Source organism: Lates calcarifer, linkage group LG5 (genome assembly GCF_001640805.2).
Source record: "Lates calcarifer isolate ASB-BC8 linkage group LG5, TLL_Latcal_v3, whole genome shotgun sequence".
Classification (NCBI taxonomy): domain Eukaryota; kingdom Metazoa; phylum Chordata; class Actinopteri; family Centropomidae; genus Lates; species Lates calcarifer.
Genome location: NC_066837.1, coordinates 11927137 through 11947058, shown reverse-complemented (window position 1 = coordinate 11947058; position 19922 = coordinate 11927137). Strand labels below are relative to the sequence as shown.

The 19922-nt window shown below is 41.9% G+C and overlaps 1 long non-coding RNA gene across 2 annotated transcripts in view; it reads right to left on the bottom strand.

Moving 5' to 3' along the window:
- LOC108888250 (uncharacterized) overlaps window positions 1–19922 on the bottom strand; it is a 47441-nt gene that overhangs the window by 27198 nt on the left and 321 nt on the right. For both annotated transcript variants that reach the window (XR_001961787.2, XR_001961788.2), the window contains exons 2-4: window positions 19330–19392; window positions 18152–18251; window positions 17532–17604 (exon numbers count right to left, since the gene is read on the bottom strand). This is a non-coding gene — a long non-coding RNA (uncharacterized LOC108888250). The remainder of the gene's footprint in view (window positions 1–17531; window positions 17605–18151; window positions 18252–19329; window positions 19393–19922) is intronic.

Genomic DNA, 19922 nt, shown 5'->3' with positions numbered 1-19922 from the left:
TTGTCATATCATTTGAAGTATCTGTGGAGGGGCTCATAAAAGCCTTTTAAAACCCACTGGATAATGTCAAAATGCATTGTCATCAAAGTCACATCGAGCCACTCTGACTTAGATCCCAAAAAAGAAATCGCATTTTGAAATGACAGACGTTCAGTGGCTGTGTTTGTACTTCCCCAAATAAAACTTTTATTTAACCAAGTAGGTCAGTGATAACGGCAAACCTCCCTATGAGGAAAATAAACATGTTAACATTAGTTAAAGTGTTTTCTTACACTGAATCAGCTAACAATCAAAACTAATCTGACATCACACTGTCTAACCTGCTGAGACAGGTGAGCTGTGTCTCCCAGTGTTCAGGTGGATCCCCTCCTGTCTGAGTAGACTAGGTGAGCTCTCAGACCGCCCACACGCCCCCGGGCCTGTTGTGCGGCAGAGATCAGTAGCAGCAGAGAGAAATCTGCCCCCCTCCCTCCCCCTCGGGGAAAGGCCTGATGTCGGAGAGATTAATTGCAGACTACGGAGCTGCAGCATGCTGGGAGCACACATTGCTTCCAGGCTCAAATATATTCATCTGCGTACAGACACACACACACACACACACATACAAACACACAATCTCCCTCTCCCCCTCACAGGCAGGATCCATCAGCATGTTGAATCCCAGATGAACATCAAACCCCCCCAGAGGTGCTGCTCCTTTGTCTCCAGGTAGCGCTGCCTGGCGTTCTGCCCACCGCCTCCTGCTTTCATGTGGCCAAGGGAATTATCCTCCCTTTTGTGTGTGTGTGCGAGTGTTGGTGTGTATGGTTTGCACTCCAGTGTGACGCCTTCACAGGTACTAGCTTTCATATCTGTTTTCTGTTCTGGCTACGGGCCAACCGGCCTACCTCACAGGTGGCTGGCTGGCCTGTTTTCCCGGAGGCTCCTGAGCAAGGCAGCGCCGCGGCTGAGGCTGCAGCCAGCCAGCGATTACGAGAAGAGCAGTCAGAGGAGGGACATAACTCTCAGACTGCTGCACTTTAGTTAGTGGTGAAGGGTTAGGAAGCGGTTTGCCATGCATGTGTAGTGTGTGTGTGTGTGTGTGTGTGTATGAGTACAGTAAATCACTAAGGCTTTTCATGTATACAGTGTGCCCCTGAATCTAAAAGAGTTTTCCTGTGTGCTCATGCGTGGCTGTGTGTGTTTGCGTTTCCCCCCATGTTTAGTTTTATTTGTACAAGGAGAAAAATTGAAGGTACAAACCCACAGTGTGCCGCGCTGCTTATTTTGGGGAAACATAACAACTGGTATTTCCCACTCTTCAAAGAAAGCTGTATAATACTTGGTTTTGCTGTCTTCTGAGCATGCTTTGTGGAGATCCCCACTGTGAATCCAGCTTAAATGCTTTTCCATCCCGCAAACTCCTCGCTGAGCACAGCGGCTGACTGAACCTTGAAGACGGCTCTAGAGTCTCAGCTAACTTTTCACAACAGAGATCATCAGGAGCTTTGGCAGTGCCATTAGATGTGTGCGCTCATGTTTGCGCGTGTGTGTCTATAAAGTCTCGTCATCTGGAGCTTTAGGGTGATGCCTGGTCCTGTATGTGTTATGGCAGTCATGCTGGTGGTGATGTGGAGGCGGCTGCAGTCTCACCGCTTCTTTTAACAACTCTATAAACCCGGTTCAGGTGATTCATCGGACATTCAGGCAAAGAAAACTGTTGTTTTTGGTTAAAAAAATACAAAAAATAAAAAAAAAGTTGCGTGTTAACTGCTGTCAAATTGTTGACATATATTTAATGACTGTGACTTCAACTTAAAAAATGAAGTGCTGGCTAACTACATATTAAAAAGACGTAAACTACTCAGCTGCCAGTTCAGCTCTTCCTGGCAGTGTGTGTGACTCACCACAGCTTCTCTAACCAAAGTCCTTACTGGAATCCAGCAAAGCCAATCCTTGTTCTGACCTAAGCTATCACTAAAATCAGCACCTGTAGGCCTCAAGAGCTGGCTCTGTGCTCTGTGTGTGTGTGTGTGTGTGTGTGTGTGCAGCTTTGCCCTGATGTCCCAGTCCCAGAGCTGTGCAGGTATGTTTATACTGCAGCAGAATGGGCCTGCAGGAGAGGCAGCAGGTGGCCTCTGTCTCTGGTGACTACAGCTGGGTCCCGTTTGTTGATACTTAGGATACAGGAGGAGGGGAGGCCTGCTCAGTCTTCCTCCAACCTCAGTACAGCCACCAAATCCTCATGTGTGAAGGAAAAGCCTCTGTGTATGAGTTTTACCTAAATGCACAAGTTTAAATGGCTGTTTTTGAGGCTTTGTTTTAGGGTTAGGGGGTTAAAATAAGGTTTAAGTTAGGGTACAGGGACGGATGCCTCTACAAAAAGAGGTGTGTGCTTATGTGAATATAACATCACTTCTTTTCTGGATTCAGTGCCATTAGGAGACACACCTACTCGGGATATGTTAGTCGATTAATATATTATTACTTCTACTCTGCCACTTTCTTGAGGGAACCATTATAGTTTTTTCTTCAATGCATTTTTCTGACAGCTATAATTATGAGATACTTTGCAGACTAATAGTCTACATACAAAACATGCCCAGCTTATTAAATATTCAACATTACACTGCCCAAAAGTAAATAAAGTAGTTAAAATTAGCTCCAACACAACCAGCTATTACATTACAATGTTGTTTATACATTACTGCATTAGTAGTAATAATATTTAATTATATCATAACAAAAACAGGAATCATTCAGCTTATTGATACTTAAAGTACATTTTTGTTGGTAATAATACAGTAATTGAATGGATGATTGTTTAAATCTGTTAAAGGATGCAAATATTTCTTCCACTGCTGCTGTAAAGTGTTGGTCAGACAAAACTTGGGCAGTTGAGGCCCTGATGTAAACTCAAACATACGTCTCTCCTGTGAACCAGAGCAAAAATCTCTAAGCATAAAGACACAACCTATCCTTATAGCTATCCAAGAGACACTGCCAAATAATTGAACAAATTTCGTCCAATTCATGTTTTGGCAACCAAAAACACTGTGTCTGCTCCATCATAGTTTATGATAGTTTAATTTAAAGAAAAAATCAATTTTTAGATTCTGTAATATCACATAGGATACGAAAAGCTGGATGCCTCATCACTTCAGTGCCTAAAGTCAATATTTCTTCCAAAATAGAAATCCATTCTCCCACCCCCCAGTTCCCTTTGATGTGTGGGTGTCTCGGTCTTACATCAGACATCAGGGTCAAAGCCTGAAAAGGCAAGTCAATTTACAGACAGACATCAGAGGGAGAGGCTTCTCCTGCACAGGTAGGGCCACGAGAGCCGGGGCTGCAGCTCCACAACCTGCTCATCTGTCAGATTTGAATGGAACAGACAGCTCGGACAGCTTGGGCCAAAGCAGCTTCATTGTCGGCATTGTTGCCTACACACATCGATTTACGAGCCAGAGCGCAAACAGTGGAGCACGGAGTCCTGAAGCGCAGGGTCGACTAAGGCGGTGTGTCCACCAGCAACCATAAAGGTTTGTATGTCGGTACATCAAAGCCCCGAGAGAGCATGGTCAAACAGCCAGTAAACTGCTTCATGGTATTAGCAATTTGCCCATGTGCCCTTATCGTCATGGCTCTTAAATATCACTGAATTCATTCACAGAGACATGAGAGGGATGACAGGAAGCAAGAGCTCACTACAGCAACAGCTTTTGGTCCAGAGTGGCTGATTTCTGACTTGATGTAGCGTGTGGTACGTTGCACAAATAAAGCAAATCTTGTTTACACGCCTGTGGGTGTATTGGAATTTGAGTTTGACCAAAGTTAAGATTTAACTTTTCTGTTTTGATCTGCATGAGGAGTATTCAAACCACTGTAAGCAAGTTTTAAAAAAAAAAAACATATTTTACTTTGAACTGCATTGAAGTCAAATGTAATATATGTCTTTGTATGAGGAGTTGTCAGACATCAAATAAATGCAGGAGCTAGTAATAATACATATGTTTTTCAAATCAGCCTCAGAAGAATGTTTTAAACTCAACCCCACAGGAACGGAGGCTGTATCATAGAATTAATTGCTTTGACTGTTAAAAAATATTTAATTTCTTGGCCAAAGCTTGTTGAAAATATGAAATGTGCACGCACAAAATCTCTGAAATGTTTGGCAAGATTTAAATTCTGTACACAAGGAAACTCAATTACGCAGCAGCAGCTGAACACACTGCATTTTCTTATCGCTGTATTCATTCATGATTTGTTGATGGTACGCAAAGTGAGACTGCATTAACATTTCAGAGATTGTGTGCATATATGTCTCTTATTTTGAATGAATTGTTGAGTGGAATTTTCAAAGCAGTTTTTCCACACAGTCTTTATTCCCAGGGGTCAAAAGGACAAAGTTTTCTGGTTGCTGATACAAAACAAATATGTATAATTAGCAGCTACAGGCTTCATATAAATGTATAACCTTCTTTAGCATGTTTTACTCCAACATCTGACCTCTGTGTGGTGCAGATTATTCTATACAAAGGAATAGAGCAGCATATCCAAGACCAAAAGGCACAACCTCAAAGCCATAAACAACTTTCCCTCCAATATAATGATCTGGCAGGCTCACATCAGATACAAACATGGATGAAAGACAGAGGCAAAGCACCTCCAACACAGCTCCTGTATGTGCCATTACATGCAGCAGAGTTCATTAAGCTGAGTATGTGAGGAGAGATAAAGGCCCCTGTAGTGGGGGATTTCCCCCTGCTAGCATACTGTCTGAACATGACTGCCTGTGTCTTTGAATACTGTACAAATGCATGGCTGAGGGCGTATTTTCATCAGGCCTCAGATCCCAGATCCTGTCTTCTTTCCACACACACAGAACTTCCTTCTTCTCTTTTCTGACTTTTTTTTTTTTACTAGCATGCTAGTTAAACGGTACATACAACGATTGAAATATGCCTTTGATAAGGATGAAGAATTGATTTATGGCCGTACTTTTATCATCGCTCACTCATAACCCACTGCCCCCGAGCACTCTATCCTGTGGAGAGGTTTTTGGGGAGGAAACCACCTGCTTTGATTTATAACCCCCATGGATTGAAAGTTGTAGTCAAGACTGCAGTGTGTTAAATCCCTGACATCTCTTCTAGGTTCAGTCGCACTGCTGGGCTCTGGGCAGTCCAGACTTGGAGCCTGATGGTCTAAATTATCAGTTAGACCTGAACAGCTTTCTCGACTTAGGAGAAGAAAAAAAAAACTACAAAGGAGACAAATGGTAAGAATTACAGATAATGTGTGATCCACACTGAGGTGTCAAACGGTTGTGAACATTAATACTGATTAAAAAAACAAATGTCCACAACCTAAATACAACAGAGCAGGAGAATATCCAGTGTGCCACACAGGGATAAATCTGCATCATCTTTTCACCAGCTCAGGGCACACATGTAGCCATGTGAGGCCAGAAAGCTTGGTTATAAAACACAAAAAAATACGGCCAAACATATCCAGGAGAGGAATTCCTGCTGTTTCATTCAAACAGATGCAGACCGAGTGGAGGAGACTGGAAGAGAGATTACTGAAGAAAACTACAATTTATAAAAAGCCTGGAAGAGTTAGAACTCGTATTTGTCAACATGTGTGTGTGTGGGCACTAATGGAGGTCAAATACTAAATCTCTTTGTCTTTAGCACTTATGTGCATTCATTTACAGTATATATGAATATTTGTTTATTTGCAAGAATAGATGCTTTTTAAATATATAACTATCTTCTCTTTCTCTCCCTTCCTCTTTTTTAAAATATGTTTTATCTGCATACTTTTACATAGCATGTAGTATAGAGCAGATGACTTAAAATGGAGACATCGTGATTATGATCAGCGCCTAAAATCCAACTTCACAAAATTATAGCTCTATTACAATGACTGATTTTGCCATTATTACTGTACAGTTATTTTATACACATTTATATACACTCCTAACTCTAGTGTTTAATTTCTATTGTTCATTTACATGTAAAATTCCATCATCATCATGTAATGTCTTTGTGCGTTGTTTTGTCTTCGCCAGGTCAACAGTTGTTTGTAACACTGAGCTACAGATGGGACTTCCTCCAGTCAAACACACTGGCAATAACCCGACAGAGGCTTCCGATACACTGGGATCTACATTGGAAATGCAGTTCGTCTCCTAGGGCTACGGGCCCTCCTCCATTGTTTCACGGCTATCTTGACACCCACTCACCAGAATGGAGGCATGCCGCAATGAACCCTGGGATCTGTGATCCTGCCACCGATAGGCACAGCAGTGTCACAGATTCCATTAAGCTCCAAATTAAAGCTGGCACATCAAAGGGCCTGTGAGGAGGCAGCATGGAGATGTGACAGGGAGAAGGGGAACGAAAATGAGTGAGGGGAGAATAAAGAAAAAAAAAAGAAGCCTCATTTACGCAATCCCCGAACGTGACAGAGCCTAATCCAAATCAATATCTGTGAGTGGTAGAGTGTTGTTACAATGCTAGTGTGGAACATATTAGCGGAAGATGAAAGCATCAAAGTGGTTAGCTAGATGAAATTATGTCTTTTATAGCACGAAAAATAATTGGAAAAATCTGAGAGAGCTGGCATACGTTTTTTTGCGAACATGACCACATGTGAACTGGAAGCAGTAGCTTTCTTTAGCCCAGGAGACATTTTACAACCAAGGTCTCAGTGATAACTGACTGACAGCTCAAAGAAGACTGTTTTCCCTACTTTTACCAGCCAACACAAACACACACTGTGAGCAATAACCACTGAAATCACTTGACTCGAAGAAACATCCACATGTCCACAGCAGACTAAACCATTTATACAGTTAACGCTGTTAACTTGGACCTTCACTGTGCATTCAGTTACTGTTCATGTCATCGTCTCAGTGGCCATGAGTTTTTTTCAGTTGATATCTGAGAGGCTTTATCTGTGTCCTCTACGCAGAGGGCAGAGTATCGGGGGAACCACTGGGATCATATTGTCTCTATAGATAATCTCTATTTATTTTTCTGTCCAGGGTGGAAAATTTGCAGCAAATCCCTCGGGTTTCTGCGAGTGTTTTATCACTTAGAGATTCTCCCGGAGATGTTATTTGTGATTGGGGAAAGGGAAGGAATCTACGTGATACCGCCCGCATAATTCCCAAGGCCTGTCCAGGAGCCTGTGCTGCTCGGAAAGCATCCCACTGCGGTGGTGAACGGCAGAAGAAGGGCAAAGAGGGGTATTGGACAGGAGTGGAGGGGGGTGGAGGGGGGTGTTTTCACGACCCTACAGCAGTCTGCCTGATTGCATCGCCACACAAGCGTGCCTTCAAAGCCTTCCCCTCCCCACCGCCCAGTTTGACCAGATAAGGGCCCCCTCACGCTGTGGTTCAGCTAGGGGACAGGAAGACACACAGAGGGGTCAACGGTAGTGCCACCTGCTCCCCATGTACAACAAATACTGTACATCAACATCAACAAACCGCCTCCCATATCCTGTCCCGCATATGGACTGGCTCCTCAGACAGGGGCTTTGATCACTCTATAGGCTTTATATTGAGGCATATACTGTGTAATACATCCAGGATGTTTATTCTTCTGCTCATACAAGTTTCATGAGGACAATGTTGATTGAATCAATATGTTTGTTCCCTTATGTGGAGCCTCAGACAAATAATGCAGGACCGTTCCAGCGCAGCAGAGGCCGCCTGGCGTGTACAGTGTTAACGGTCTGCATTAAGGGCACGCTGACGTAGGTCAGCTCGCTGTGACATCACATTCCTGCATGTCGCTAACTGCGAACGCCGTGACAGTGACTGACAGCGGGCGCAACACACGAGACGTCTCATTCTCAGAGTAAAGGGCACGTTGGAATGCAATTTAATCTGCAAGTAACAATTCTAAAAATGGAGGATGGTGTATCATTTGCCTTGCAGCATTTTTTTTTTTGGATAAGTATGCCAACCCCCGACCCCACACCGACACCACACAGACACACACAACTACCCACACTCCCATGGTTCCTGACTGGTTCCACAGCCTCTGAGTCTACACATCAAGCAGTGTCAGCAGCTGTCACAGAGGCCGGATCATGTTGCACATAGGCAGCCAGGCCAGTGCCTCCAGGTTTACTGCTCACTGAGGTGGCTTTTACAACAGCTTTTCATCTTTTATACTCCATGATATGTCTGTTTATCTGTCTCCTGCTCCCCTGCATTCTTCATGTCAGGAGCAGGACACTGGCTCCCAGTGCTAACACATTATCAAGCCAATCAGGAGATAATGACTATCATCTGGATCTATGTTTAATTAAGTTGTTTCCAGGACGTTCTAACAGCACACCTCTGTTTCCCCCTATCCTCAGTCTTCCACCGCAAAACAGCTCTCTCATGACTTCACCTGAAAAGGTGCTTTCCACTTTTCAGTAGGTAAGACCTGAGGGAGTTTGCCTCTCAACAGCCAGGGCCCCCCACAATCAGTAATCATACTAAAAACTTCAATTACATCTGTGGTTCCAACCATTTGATGAATGAATGGTTTACTTGCCGAGACAACAAAGGAGGTAGCTGGATACAGTCACCACGCTGGGTAATAAAACCGGGGAATATCAAAGCGTTTAGTCAGTTTAAAGACAAGCATGAACTCCAGCGTATAGTATGAACTGTTCCCCAAGCATGAATCTCTGCAGTGAGTGAAACTGTCATGTGGGGCCTTGTCAAGGAGCCAAAGAAAACAGAATCAGCTTTGCATAAAGGAGAAAAGTTACACAATAGAGCCTGTAATACCTGGTCAAACAAACCTGTGATTGATGCATTTCAGACAATGGAATAGTTCAAGAGTGAAAAGGATCATGGGACTGTGACCCAACAGTCTTTAGATCATTTTTCTGGGAGAGGCCTGGATGCGGTGAGTACTTCACCCAGTGGTAGTCATGTTTTGTTTGGAGAACGCTGCTTTATATTACAGCTAATGGGAAACAAATTGCCCGAGCATGTAGTCCCCTCAAATTGAGGGATTCCCTAATCCAAATCTACAGCCGATAGAGACAGACAGCCTTAACCCTCATACCTTCTTCTGTTTGGTTTGGCGGGGAGGGACAATGACAAGGAAGATCGAGAGTACCAGGCTCGTCTCCTGGCATGGGGCACAGGAACCCCCACCCCAAAAAAAAGAAATGAATAAGTCACGTTATAATCCATGACACCACAAGGAGATGAGATGAAGAAACACTAAAGAGAGCCAAGCATATGGATGAAAACCAGAGAGAAAAGCCTGAGAGACCACATACAGACAGAGCAGAACAATGAGGCTCTTTCATTGGGGTTTGATGATGAAGGGAAGATGAGAGAGAAGAGGAGAGTTGAGGGTGAAGTGTCAGGGCAGCATACGTTGATCCCGGACCCTGAAACACGACGTGTTACTGCAATCCTGCAAATCTTTGGATGTGGTGCAGGAATCGATGACGAAATTACACGTTTCTATGAGCGTGCGTACGCCTATGTATGTACACACGAGTGCAACGTGTGCGTGCGCACAGTGAAAGGGTGGGGCATTGAACAGAGGCCCCTCCAGCCCAGACTTGAAAAGGCATTCTTTCATCATTGCTAATCTCCCAAACATAAACATGAGAGCATCCACACAGTCTCTCTCTCAGGGCCAAAGGGGTGACCCTCCCATGACTCGAGATGAGGAACTGCACGAGCACCGGACTCACTTTTGTTTGTGTTAGGAAGAGTTTCACTGTCTGTTATCAATGAACATCAGTTTTATAACAGTTGTTTGTGATGGATATGTGTGTGTGTGTGTTCCTGTACTGCTGGGTAAATCAGGCTCCACACCAGGGCGCGACTCGACATGCGAGACAGTTTCATCTGCAACAACCAACAATTAGTTATTTTTCCACAATAACTGTGTAAACCATAATTGCGTGTGGTTTCAACAGGAAAAATTATGTCATGAGCACATAATTCTCAGATATGGGGACAAAGAGAGATTTGATATCTGCTGGGAAATCGAGTAACCGTATGCTGAGAAATAAATCGGGAGAGATGGAAACTGAGTCACCTGGGAATGAATGTCAGGCTTCAGGGAACTAGATATGAACTAGGTGGCACTGGGCGTGCTCCTCTCTGTAACAGGGACACTTATTTCTCAGGCCTAGCATGAAATAAGCTCAGCTCACATGACATACACACACATGCATACATCCGAGCTTGTACAGTACACTGCACCATTCCTTGTGTACAAGCTAAAGCTGTTTTTGCAAAGCGTTTAAGAGATAAGGCCAGTGAGTTAATGCAGACGTACTGCCATAATCCAGGTCCCCCCCCCCCTCTTCTGACTCTCATCCCCCCTTCTCTGCTCTCCTCTAACAGCTTCTCTGCACTTCAGCTGCGTATCTGTGACAGATTAGGGCAGATCACTGAGGATTACCTCCACCAGACACAGCCTCTACACGCTGACCATAGACACCCCCTCAACTCAGAGGGAGAGGGGGATTTAAATTTAATATTAAGTAGCTGAATTTATTGATCATGTCTTGTGAGGTGTTTCTTTTTTTCAGTCCAAAAGTAGAAAGGTTATAATTGTATTTGTTTCTCTTCACATCTTGTGAGGAGTTAATGTATTGCTGGGAGGGAGCATGATGCCCCGGTACCTGTCGTTCCTTTGGGATGCTGCTGCAGAGTGAATATAGGTCAGAGCTCATTCTTGTTGTTATTTGCCTTTGATTGCTGGATAAAAGGTGTCTACAGTCCCTGTTACTTGCTAATGATCACCCTTCACTAAGAACACGTGTAGCACTCAGTACCCAAAGCCAAATATCTGACAGAGAAATCATTACTTTATTTTCTTTGTTCCAGACTCAACAACTTCATTTTCCTGCTGTGTACATATCTCAGCATCCTCCAGTGGTCTGTTTGGGTACTGCACACTAGGAAGAGGTGAGGGGGAAAGGGGGAAAAATGCAGTGAAGGGTTTATCTCGTGGATTTGATGTGAGTGTGAGATAAAATGAAACTGATATCCTACCACTTTTAAATGTGTTGCTTTTGGGCATTTTAAGGGCAACTTTTTACATATGAAATGCATTTGAAATGAGGGAAACTTTCTGCCTAACTTTACAGAGTTGTTCACTGTTACAGTCCAGAGAGAATATTTTACTCATTTCCATTAGAAGAGAGCCTGAATAAATTAGCAACACCCTTTATCCTTCCTTCATCTAACTACAGCACTTGACAGCAGCTATCTTGTTTATGATCAATAATATATGGGTTTAATTAATATGTATATAGAATATGTATATATTAAATACAGCCTGGTTTTTATATAATCAAGTTTTTATTCTCATTCTTTGCTAAGAGATTATTTTATCCTCAAATACATTCTCATATGTCACTGAATTGAACCAAACAGATCAAAGGGAATATTTCACAGTGTTATAACGTTATGGAGGGGTAAATTTGGATTACAGGCGCCAGTCCTGATCCAAGGCTGATATATAGCAGCTAATTTTAAAATTGCTTAAAATGCAGAATTGTAACAACAATAATTGAACAGCAAAAGCAGCCTTTACTCTGTCTTTAATCTGTGCTCGGATGGCTGGAAACAAAAAGGTGCGTGCATGTGTGTGTGAGTAAATGATGGAGCAGGTGTGTGTGAGATAGGCAGATGGGGGGGTGGGGGGAGTAAGGGGGAGGAGGAGGTGGGGGGAGCTGAGACCCCACCTGGACTCAGAACAAGCGGGGGACCGACTGGGGACGCGGACACTACACAACACACACTACAAAGAGCTGGCGGGGCGAGGTGCACTAACGCCATAACACAGCCAAAGTCCCATTGTTCTATCCCCGTTTCATCTCTCCTCCTTCTCTCCAAATATTTGGAGGAACGCTCTGAATAACATACTGGTACTGAGAATATTTCACTCTGTATATTGTTGAAAGGAACTTAGGCAGTCTGAGTTTTTCGCTCTTCAAAGACGGCTGCTTTGTTTTGTTTGGGTTTTGTTTGCTCCTGTATTTGAATTGTGTACCATGATTTCGTGGATATCTCATTGTTCCAGGATTTGAGATTGTTGGACAGAGAAGCACCCACTGGCTCATTTATTTTCATTGCATCATGTGACTCATTGTAATTGCAACACACTGGGAAAAGCAGGCTGAAATGATGCAAAAAATAACAACTGGCTCCTTGTTTCCCACTGCCGCTGTTGGGGAGCTGTTTGTGAGAGAAGTTTCAATCGCCTTCATCATTAGAGTTTCAATAAGACTCTTCCTATATCGGCTTCCAGGGTGCACATTTCCATACCCAAGCCAATGGGAAGTCAATGATTAAAAATACAAGACCACAGCTTTGTATCAGAGTTCAAAAAAACAGAGCTGAAAGTGTAGAGCCGAGCTATTAATCATGTGATCAACGGGGGGATGAGCGCGAAGCTCGACGATGCAGGGTGACAGTGTCATCTTATAGGGTTGTTTGATGGCCCCTTTCCCAGGGACCCCAACATTGATTGGGCCCTGAGGGTGCCCTGCGGCTCTGCCCCGTCACCAGGGCCTGACTGACAGCTCTAATGAAGCCTGCCATCGTCGGGCAAAGGGACCGCTCCAGAGCAGGCACCAAACTTCAATCGGCCCGCGTGACGTCCAAAGAGTTTTGATTTCTCAGCAGTGGCGAGGGGGGTAAAAAGGAGACCCCTGTGGGAGACAGGCAGCCCCGGCCTGCCTTTGAATATTTCTCCGTTTACCGCATGTCAGTTCTCTGTGTTGGAGATGCACAGAGGAGAGACGTGGGGGTGGTGGTGGCTGTGGTGAATTTTTCATAGGTGAAAATGTAGAAGGGGCCCACAGTCCCATGGGATTGGGTCTGAATGCTGTCATAGTGAACTCAGACCTTTTCACCCTGTGTGGCTGTCATTGTACCAGTTTACAATCACAAGAGCTTTATTCAAGCAAAGTTTGGTGTTTTAGTTATGCATTTTATTTGATAAGAGAGAAAACATGTCAGGTAACTTTAGCTGTCTTCATAGTTTAGTTAGGTAAGTTAGTTAGGACAGGATGGAGAAGTTGCAACTATCAGAGCTCTCTCCATCTTCCTCACTCACACACACACACACACACACATATCTCTTCTCCATGCGATGGAGGGATATTGAAGAGCAGTGGAACCTCAGAAGACTCATCCTCACTTTGTTCTATTATTCACCATCTCTGGCTTCAGAACTCTCTAGGATCTCCATGGGGTTACACTCTCTATCCTGATGGAAAGACTCCTGTGCCGCTGAGAGCCTGTTTACTCCCCGGCCACGGGGCCCCCGCGGTCGACTGGAGTATACAACCGGTCCCTTCACTTCCATGCTCACATCAGAGCCATCAAAAATAAATCAAAAACAGACTGGTACGAGCCATTTGTTAATCTCATGTTCGCTGGCACTTTCTGAAACCACTTGGTGAATCAAAAAGCGCCATTTCACAGATTGGCAGCCCACTTCAATCTCACAGCGCTGATGACATTCTGGCAAACGTCACCGAAACAATTTACTCTGGTGCATGCCGTCTTCCTTTTGTTCTTTTCAGTCAGCATGAATCTTTACATCTTCAGCCACTATGATACAATATGATCCCCTCTCAGAATGCTCATTTGTACCAGCATAAATAGTTATTTGAAAGATAAAAGCAAACATGTTTGTTTTTTGTTTGTGTTTTTTCCTCTTCTCAACTCCCCAAAGGCATTTATGAGCACTTTGGTAATAAGGACCAGAGAAGGATTTAGCAGAAGGAGAGGAGCAGAGGATGCTTTGATGTACTCTTAGATTAAGTGAAGTCTACGGCGATGTCTACAAAAATACATGCAGTGTATACACTGAGCTCGGGTAGACAGATTCCTCTCTGCTGGCCCTTCCTCCCTGGTCCCAAACCACCACAGCATGAAAGACAGTCTGTATGTATCCACGGTAGCAGGAGACTTGTATGGACCTTGTCGACAGCTTCAGATGAACCATTCCCCAAAGAAACACAAACTGGGGAGATTTTTTTTTTCTCACAAACTTGTTTTTTTCCCCAACCCAGGAAAATTTCCCCCAACAAAAAAAATCTAAACTTTTAAAAGACTGGGTTCAGAGTTGCTTTGATTTTTGATATACTGCTCTGCTTAAAAGAGATTTAGCAACTAGGCAATGCTCAGAAGACGAGCATTGCCCAAGCGACTCGACACAGTGCCAACGTTTGAGTCAGAGGAAGACTCAGAGAAATTGAAGAGGGGAAGAAAAAAAAAGAAATCGACAGAGAGAATGATTCTGTAACTTGTTATGAAACGGTCAGCATTTTCAATTTTCAATTTTATGTTAAATTTTAAACATTGGCTTCAGTGTGATGAGCTATTCAGCCAGAGGCAACAAAAAGGCTCAAATCTAACCTTTTCATATTTTATGTATTCTAATCACTCGCAAACTAGTTAGTAAGCAAAAAGTAGAAGCAGCTGGCCAGTGGGTTTTGGACCAGGATGCATGTTTCTCAGTAATAATATACAGTAAGCTGGTTTTAAAATCAGCAAGCAGGCATTTTCTTAAGAAAACATTCTTTGGCACAGTGTGACTGCCATGATTCCCTCTATGCTGTGCTATTTGTATTTGTTTAGGGTGTTAATGAAAGGTTGTATGAATAATTTAACATAAACAAAGCATGTCATTTCAAATTAACAGCAGCTCTGCAAACACATGAAGCAGCCCCCACTGCATGTGGTGCAGACTCTGCTGATCGGATACTGACCTCTACTGGACTGCATGACTCTTACCAACTCAACTCAACATGAAGCTCACACACGTGCTACATACTAGAAACTCATTATATCCTCAGCTAGTAATTAAAATGTACATACACATATAACAATTTTTACATGTAAACATGCCTAGAGTTTGTTTTTGATGCCATTGCAGATAAGAATTTGATAATACTGGTCTAATATTCATATTGTTCCATAAGAACGTAGCATAAATATTTTGTTAAGTATCACTTAAATTTGTTTATCAAAGATTTGTGACCAAGGTTTGTTCTGACGGGAACATTTTAAAGCTGAAAAATAAACTTTTCAGTGTTAAGTGTTTTTTAAGTGGTGGATCAACAGTTTCTATATTACTGCATATTACTATATTACTGTCTCCAAAACGTACATATTCGCATTTCTGTATCTTTTATTTATTGGGTTATATTTATGCCTCTGCAATATATTTGGAATAATTTAATACTAGAATAAAGTTTTACTTTATAATCATATTTCTGCTCTTCTATTCTTTGTGTACAGTTTTGTGCTATCAACAAATGATTCATTTAATTATCAATTAATGTACAGATTTGTCTCTAAACTGTGAGAAAATAATGCAAAACAGTCCAAAACCCAAAGAATTTCCATTTAGCTATGATGAAAAGAATGGGGGGAAAAAAGCAGCAACTCCTCAGATTTGAGATGCCGGAGTCAGCAAATGTGTGACATCTTTATTATTTAATTATCAAAGAAAGTTGCTCATTATTCTCTATCAATTGAAAAAAATAATTAATCAACTTATTGTTTAAGCTCTACCTTTCTAAATGATCAAGTATTCATGTAAGAGTTGACGAACTCTCAGCAGCCTGAGAGTTTTCTGAATTAAATGTGATGTCAGTTAAATATTAAAAATTGATTTGTGGACTTTCACTCCTGTAATTTACATATAAAACAGGCAAAGAGTGAGAATGTTAATGTTTTAGTCAACTGAGAATTAAACCTTTACTTCTGATTATAATGAACACACACACACACACACACACCTGTGATGTCAAGTTGCCCTAAAGCACCTTCTGACAACAAAACAAACCTTTTCCCTTTTTTGTTCTCCTACAAGTTGAGGAAGGTCCACCTCCCTCTTCATCTCTACTTTTTAAGCCCCACCACCACCACCACCACCTTCCCTCTCCCATCCCTCCTCCTCCTCTTTTCCCCTCCCTCAACACACACACACACCCACCAGCACTGCCACCCCACTCGGCTCAATTAACACTGCGGGTCCGAGGGTGTGAATTATTTAGCGATGAATTATTAATAAATAATAACAAAGGGGCTCGTGGGAGATGCGGCCCGGTCAATTAGGAGAGAGGAGAAAAGTGAAGGCGAGCAGCGGGGGGTTGGAGGCAGGGGATCTGCAGCTGATCTGATCTGCGCCTCATCATTATCGCCGCCCGTCAGACACAATTACCTCAGCAGCACGTTCCCCAGCACTTCAAACAACAGCCAATCCCTCTGACTCTGACAGCCTTCCACTCTCTGCTACCTCTGCTCAGCCAACACACACTCAAACACAATACACACTGAGGCTTGGATATTAATCATATATGGTAACATGGCTATGAAATCATACTTTCTAATGACTGGCAGGTATCTGAATAAAACCTTACATGAGGACACCTCAAACTTTTAGCAACTCAGCTACTATTGTAGCTCAGGAATCAACATACAATGTTTATCCCTGCCCTGAAGCAACTTTTTTTTGTCATACAGAAAAAGACGATCTCAATGTCCAGATTTTCCCGGTGGTGAAATAAACTCGACTAGAAGTTACAAAATCCTGGTAACTCTGAAGACACAACCTACTGAGTGACAGCCTACAGGTACTGTATACTCTGTGTGAAAGATTATACAGCAGTTTTGGGGATTTTTCTTCACATTTCTTCTGTCTAATTGACTCAAGTGGATGTGACTTGTCGTGCTTCATCTATAATTTTCCACAGGCCTTTGATATTCAGTCTGCAGATATTAAAAATTCAGGGTTAACTTGTCTCTAAGTCTCTGTGCGTAAGGACAGTCTCTCAACACAGCACGCTTGGATTTGATGTGATATGCAGACAGAACAGCAGGATACTTTTAGAACTCATTCCCCTCTTTAAAAAAAACAAACAGAATCAATAAACTGTAAATTGGATTGTATTGAAAAGATATCATCCTTTTTATACCTTAATGTAATTAACCTACACATTTTAAACTGTGTTCATGTCCCTGAAGATGCAAAATATATTTTACCCATGAGCAGTGCAGCAGCTTTACTCTGACATTTAATCAGCTGACCTGGTATTTCACACACTGTTACGTCATTTTAATCTATTACAGACTGAACATCTTCAGAGCATCTGTTTGTGTCTCCTACCACAAGATGGTGCCAAATATCCAAAAGGTGTAAGCCTTAGAGAGTACTACAGTGCTGCTCTCCATAAATTGAATCAGTATTTACTGTATATTTACATGTTAAATAATAAAAAAGAGAGATACTGTTTTTGTTATCTGATCTGTGAGAGTTTAGTGGTGACCGTAGTGTTTATTTTTGTGCTGTTACTCATTGTGCATTATGATTTTGTAATATTAATCCATGAGCTCCAGGTGGCAGCCTAATCACAGCTCATGATGGTTCATGACAACACCATTTAAAACAACTGCTTTACTAACTGGACGATGCAAGCAAAGGATTGTGCGTTGAATAATTTAGGCCTCTTGAAGTAAATATTAAAAAACTCACAGATCAAATCGTCTCAGTCTGTTGTTTCGTCTGTTGATCCCAGCAACAATAGTCCATATTACTGCTGTAACACCTGCAATACAGACCAAAGGAATTAATAACATACTGTGAAAACCTATGAAAGAATGTGTTTTAGATTCCCTTTATAATTTCTGGATTTAAAAACTTAATGAGAAAAATACAACACAACACTATAGTCAAGAGCAATTTATATACATTAATTTATATACATGAGCTTTGCCATCAAATCTAGAATTACTGCATGCATCACTTTACTATCTGCAAAATCAGATTTTATTATCAAAGTGCAGCTTCTCTCAATGGCCTGAAGCACAACAGCCAACTCATTAGAAAAAGAAACTTGGCATGCCTCCCACAGATAACTTCATTCAGCAGGAGAGCTGAACACAGTCTGACTCAGTCAGCTTGTGGCCAGTATGAGAGGATAAATCCAGCAACAGCAGGGTGATGAATAATGGCCGATCAAAAAAAAAATATAAAAATAAAAAAAGAACAGTAACTGGGCAGAAAATTTTGTCTATAATTTAATTAGAGTGTCTCTATCATGTAAAGCTGGCAAAACAGAAGAATTGGGCAAAAGGAAAAAGCAAGCTCCTTACCAAAAGCATATTGATTGCAGCCAGCCTTTCTGTCATCCCTCTGCTTCTCTCTGGGAGTATTGATGACTTTGACCAGTCGTACAAGATTCATTGCACTGCTCTGTGGGGTGAGGAAAGGAAGTCAGATAAATGAACAAATGCTTTTATGAATGGTAGCCTGACTTCTCTGCAACTAATAGGTTTTAGTAGAAGATTTTCTTTTAATGTTAGTGCAGGATGATCAGAGAGAGAAGTAGTGTCTCAGTGATCCAAGCTCTTTTTGGTTATAAGGAGTAACACAAACACAGGTCTTCCTGTCCCAACAGATCTTATTGCACAGATGTTGTGTTGTGTGGAAAGTGATGCATGTTTTTAAGGAGCGTGCTTACAGCAGTTGTTGAGTTTGTTGGATTTAAAGGTGAAAAGGCAAAAAAGACCATCAGATACAACGTTGTCTGCTGTACAGAGTTATACAGCTCATGTTAACCAGGCTCAGCCAACTACACAGCTTAACTATAATATGCTTAAATATTAATGAACACACTGCAGTCACCAGAATCACTGGAATCTGGTATGTGATTTTCCAGACTGCCCATTTTGACTGAAGCCATCAACAAGTTACTCCTTCACTGGTCACACAGCTGAGGGCTCATTGATTAGTTGGCAAGAGAGGAACTAATAAACCCATATCCATGAATCAGGAAAGGATTGTGTTTGTATAAAAACTTAAGTCATCAATCAGACTGATTAAAAGTAATGTCGTATGCACTGATGCTCTATGTCAATAAACATAAAATATTTTAATTAAAACTAATTGCCTGCTATGTGATTTTTTTCCTCTGTCTGTCATGCAAACACTTAAATCACCCAGACAAGTACGTACACAAGCAGGGATTTGTTCATATTTCTCCGTCAAATGTTTAATCGTACAGAAACCCTTTATTTAACTAAACACCTGTTTAAAATCACCTTCATAACACAACTGACCAATTCAGCATCTTCTCATACACATGCAGAAACTAATTTTACCAAATGGAATGATCACTTATAATTGACTATGGTAAGTTAAGTTTAGTTCTTCACAAAAATCCACGTCTATGGTCAAGAGATCAGAGGAGAGGTCATTGACAGGGGAATAGTTAACTTTCCTTATTGTTTGATCTGAGAAAATAAGATTCTTAGCATAGTTTCTGTCTTACCAGGACTTGGATGAAGGGTTGTTATACGTTTCATCCTGTATCTTCGGTAGCTTGGCTCAGGGTCTGAGGTGAGAATAATGTAAAGAGTAATGTTATTAACTGCATCTGCTGCTGCACAGCAAGGAGACATTTATTTATTTATCCAATAAGTAATGAGTAATTGGTGACATTTTCAAGTAATTTGCACAATAATGCTTGTGAAACAACAATATCTGACATCTAATAAACATCCATCTAATAAACATCCTGACATCTAATCCAATAAAGTTGATTATAGAGCAGAGATTGAATATGAAAACAGACATACATTCAGCCTGCAGTTCATTAGGAACACCTGTTCACCTGCTGCTAGTGTAATGGCGTGGGAAGTGTTTTCTTGGCACACTTTGGGTCCTTTCTCTTTCTCTGAAAACAGCTGCCTGCTGCCAGTGAGAGTGAACTCAAAGAGTAAAGTTATGGACAGAGAGCTACCTCAACTAATCTAAATGACCTCTTTCACATTGTGTTCACAGTAATTTGATACATTGTTTTTGTAAAATGTTGCTAACAGCCACTTTAATCACAATATATTTGTGTAAAATCCAAGATGGCAG